The sequence below is a fragment of the Oryzias melastigma genome, linkage group LG22 (genome assembly GCF_002922805.2).
Source record: "Oryzias melastigma strain HK-1 linkage group LG22, ASM292280v2, whole genome shotgun sequence".
In the NCBI taxonomy this organism is placed as follows: domain Eukaryota; kingdom Metazoa; phylum Chordata; class Actinopteri; order Beloniformes; family Adrianichthyidae; genus Oryzias; species Oryzias melastigma.
This window is the reverse complement of record NC_050533.1, coordinates 2,976,714-2,981,231: the sequence shown is the minus strand read 5'-3', so window position 1 is coordinate 2,981,231 and position 4,518 is coordinate 2,976,714.

Here is a 4,518-nt window from a genome sequence, read left to right as displayed (position 1 = left end):
GTGAGCACTTTACTTCTCCTCTAAATGGTTCCAATAAGCTATGCTGGAAGTGAAAGGGCCTTCAACAATCCTCCCTCTGAATGGCTAACGACATCCAGCCTGAAAAAGCTCCATCAGCCTCTCCGCTGCAGCAGCAAATTGACTTCAGCTGCTGCTCCTCCTCGGGATTCTTGATTTTCTCTGCTTCAGTTTGGGGAGAAAACTCCTCAGATCAGACGGTTTGATGATGATGATGAGGATGATGATGCTGGTGTCATGACATCCGTCCAGCTCCCCGCGGCGTGCCAGTTTGAGACGCTGTGAAAGGGCTAAAACACAGACAGAAATCAGGCTGTCAGCCTGTTTACATGTGCCGTCACTCACTGGATCTTTAGCTAAATGAGAACCAGAGGAACATGTGTCACTGTGCATCAGTGAGATCCATTTGGCAGAAAGAAGCAGCGTTTGAGGAGGAAAGCAACCGAAGGCGGGAGCCGTCTTGATTTGATTCAGGCTCTTTTTGCCGTCAGACGAGCAGATTTTCCAGTCTTTACGTCAGTCAGTCCGACAGATGGAGATGCATTCTGATGTGTCCTCATGGTTCTTACCACGTCCTGCTGTCAAATTTATAAGCATCCTTTGTCTCTTTATGTAGATCTGACCTGAAACATTTCAAAAGTATCAGAGAATTGGAGTGTAATGACGGAGAAGTCACGTTTTTGTTATGTTTTGGTGCCAGACATTATCAATAAGTGATTGGTCGAGTCAACGTTTCCATGGCAACCACTCTAACCAATCAGGAGTGAGCTTGTTGGAAGTCCACACCCCTCCAGGGATCTTGTGACCCACCCAGTGGATTTATACGTCACAAATACGATCTTTTTCTGTCAGCATGTTTTCCTCTGATCCTGATTAACTAGAATTTAATTATGAAATTGTCAAATATGCAATTTTTAGCTTATTTTTTTTTTATTCGCCCTCGATCATAAAAAAATGCCACAAGAACATGTTAAAAACACCAAAAACACAATTTTCTCCTAAGCAGGTCTTCAAGAAAAGCTCCCTAATGCTGTTAAAAATTCAAGATTGAATTACTTCAAAACTTTTAAGATGTTTTTTCAAGCTGTGCTGGAGAAAAAGTTTTTTTTTGTGGTTCTTTAGTCATTTATCCTAAAGTTCATACAGAGAACCGATTCTCCAAAGGGTCTGAAAAAATTCAGATAGAAGGGAAGATCTCCTCACCGATTCTGTTTTTCATCAGAGATCAGCCTGCTCTGTATCACAGCAGGACACATCCTTACAGGAAATCACCCAAAAATACAAGTTCTTTTTCACAACCCACGTCCCTCTACTCCACCTTTCTCAGCATCATCAGATCCCCTCAGCTTTTCCTCAATTCACTTACACTCTCAAACACTTTAGTTTTTATCAGAAAAAAAAATATTTTCCATTGCATCTTGTTTCTATGGCATAGTATTGGGGCCACCATGAAAGAAAGAAAAATAATTGATTATATAAGGGGAAAAAAATAACATTTACATTTTTTTTTACATTTTTGAATTAAAAAAATACATTAACTTTTAAAAACATTTAAAAATGTTTGAAATTTGCAAGAAAGGGTGTAAAATAATTAGAAAAAATTACAAGAAAACTCATTAAATGGTAAGAACAAAGTAAAAATGGTATGGTAAAAATGTAAAAAAAATTTGAAATTTGAAAAAAGTTCTAAGACATGAGGGAAAGAAATCAAAATTTATGGTAAAATTACAAAAAATGTCAAAAAAAATGTAGTAATACAATTACAAGAAAATAAAAAAATAAAAAATTTACAAGATTTACAAGAAAAAAAATTGTTAAATCATAAGTAAAATGTCAAAATTGGAAGAACAAAGTCACGACGTTCCTTTAAAACGCAAATTTTATGAGAATTTTTTTAAATTATCAGTAAAAAGTGACAATTTTACAAGAAAAGAGTAAAATTATTTAATAAAAAAGCCATTAAAAAGGGACAATTAACAAGAATAAAGTCTTGCAAATATAGAGAACAAAAAATTGTAAATTTTTGACTTAAAAAGTTGTAATTTCAAAGTGAAAAGTCATGCTTTATCAAAAACCAAATTTTAATATTATGAAAATAATGCCAAAGATAAATAATCTGATGGATAAATAATCTGATGGATAAATAATGGGACTTCCATGGAAAGTTAAGTTAAGTTTATTGAGATTTATAGTTGATGACTTATTTGAATTGTCTGCAACGTTAAAAAACCAGTAATATTCTAAATTATATATATTTTTGTTTTTTAAAAGAGCTCATTCCTAGTAAAATTACAACTTTTTAAAGTATACATTTACAACTGTTATTCTTGTAGATAAGTGAATTTTAAAAAATAATTTTATGAGATTTTATCATTAAATTCCTACATTACGAGCCCCTATATAAATTCCATTGTGTGTTTCCTAATTGAAATCTCGTGTTGCAGTGCATTGTGGGAACAGTAGTTTTATGTGAATGCCACACATTGATGGGGGGTCATAGTGGTACTGGGGGGTCATGTACAGGTCAGAGGGAAGACCTTGTTCCTGGCTGTGCTTGGTGGGGTTGTGGAGTGCGGTGGTGGCGGCTGCTGGGTGGTCTGGGTAAACCGCCATGCAACGGTGGCTGCTGGTAGAGTGGAACAGCGCTGGATCGCAGGTGAAGCTTACACCAACTCGTTGTGGATTAATTACTAAGAATGTAAGATTCTTTTTTTAAGCAAAAAGTCAAACGCAAGCGGGAACAAAAAAACAAAAAAACTCTCTACAGCACGTAAAATCTCCACCAGGATTTCTATCTTTTGTTCAATTTTTGAGATAATTTTTGGAAGTTTAACGTCCTGGGACCAAATCGAACTGCTATCTACTTAAAATTTAACTTTGTATAAGTATAACTTAAGGATTTTTGGATATCCTGAGATTCAAAAACTCCTGCAGAGGATGTGAAGATACCACAGATCCATCTTTAGGGTCTTACAAACATCTGTGTTTGTTTGATTTCCAGCTCCACCTCGTCCCGTTCTCTCTCTGCTTCTGCTTATCATCTGCAGCCCCATCTCCACCAGGAGGACAGTGAAGGTCATCCATTCCGCCGCTACATCTCTGCCCACGGTTCCTCCAACCCCTTTCCCTGAAAATCTCTCACTGCATTTAAGGAGTGTTCCGCATCCCATATCACAACACCATTTTTTCATCCTCTACTTGTTTTTACATCAGATACGGAGGTGCAAAGCCTGGCGGGGCACCATGGGAAACAACGGCGCTGAGAAATGGTGCGTTCAGGCTCTGTTCGAGTAAAGGAGACCTCCACCTGAGAATCTGATACAGATTGTCTGTCAGAAATGATTTAAGTGGCTCATTTTGAAGGAATTTTTCTAAATGAATGCTTTTTTGGAGAACTTTGTTTTGAGGGTAAATGAATTTGATCTGAAAAAATCAGCCAAGGTGGAACTCACGCAGAGCTTAACGTGTGACAAAGAAATCCCTTTACTTCTCACTATGTGGATTCTGGAAGTAGACGCTTTGTGACATGATGGTTAAGAAAATTGTCTCCTTAGATCATTAACAATACAATTCTATTTTATTTATAAAGCCCAAAATCACAAAGGAAATTTGCCTCATTGGGGTTCAAGAGAGTCTGATGGGTTTGAAAATTACAGTTACAACTGATTTTTTTTTTCTTCATTTACACTGATCGCAATAAGTTTGGGATTTCGTGAAAAACTCAGTTGTATTACGGTGATAGACACACTTCGTATTGTGTTCCCACATAATGGTCTCACTGTGTAAAGCACATAGGTCCAAGTCAAGGCCTAGGGGCCAGATGCGGCCCTCTGGGTAATTATATTCGGCCCCCCAGATCATTTTATTCTATTGTTATTAACAGCCCGATGTTATCTTGCTCTAATTTTTAACTTGTATAATTTTGACAAAATATATTTTTATGGAGAGTAAAATATTAAAAGTTATTTAAGATTTAAGTTGATTTATTCTGGAATAAAATTCCTGACTTTTTATTATTCAAAATTATGTTAAAGATTTACGGTTTTAAAGTTTTAAAAATTGGCATTCTGCAAGCTTTTTGGACTATTTTGGCATTTAATAAGATTTTTTTAGGCTATTTTTGGAACTTAGCTAATATTTCAGCTACATGCTAACTGTTATTGCTAATTTAAGCTTTTAATTTTGAGTTTTTTTGGCTTTTTGGAGTTAGGCTACCATTTACACACTAGCTGTTTTGGCTAATTTAGGCTTTTTTACAAGTTTTTTGGGCTGTTTTGGAGTTTAGCTAAACATTCCAGCTACATGCTGGCCGTTTTCGCTAATTTAGGCTTTTCTTTTTAAGTTTCTTTAGACTGTTTTGAAGTTTGGCTAACATTTACACACTAGCTGTTTTGGCTAATTTAGGGTTTTTCAGTTTTCTTGGATATTTTGAAGTTTAGCTATTTTTTCCACCCCATGCTAGCTGTTTTGGCTAACTTAAGTTTTTTTTTTTTTTTTTTT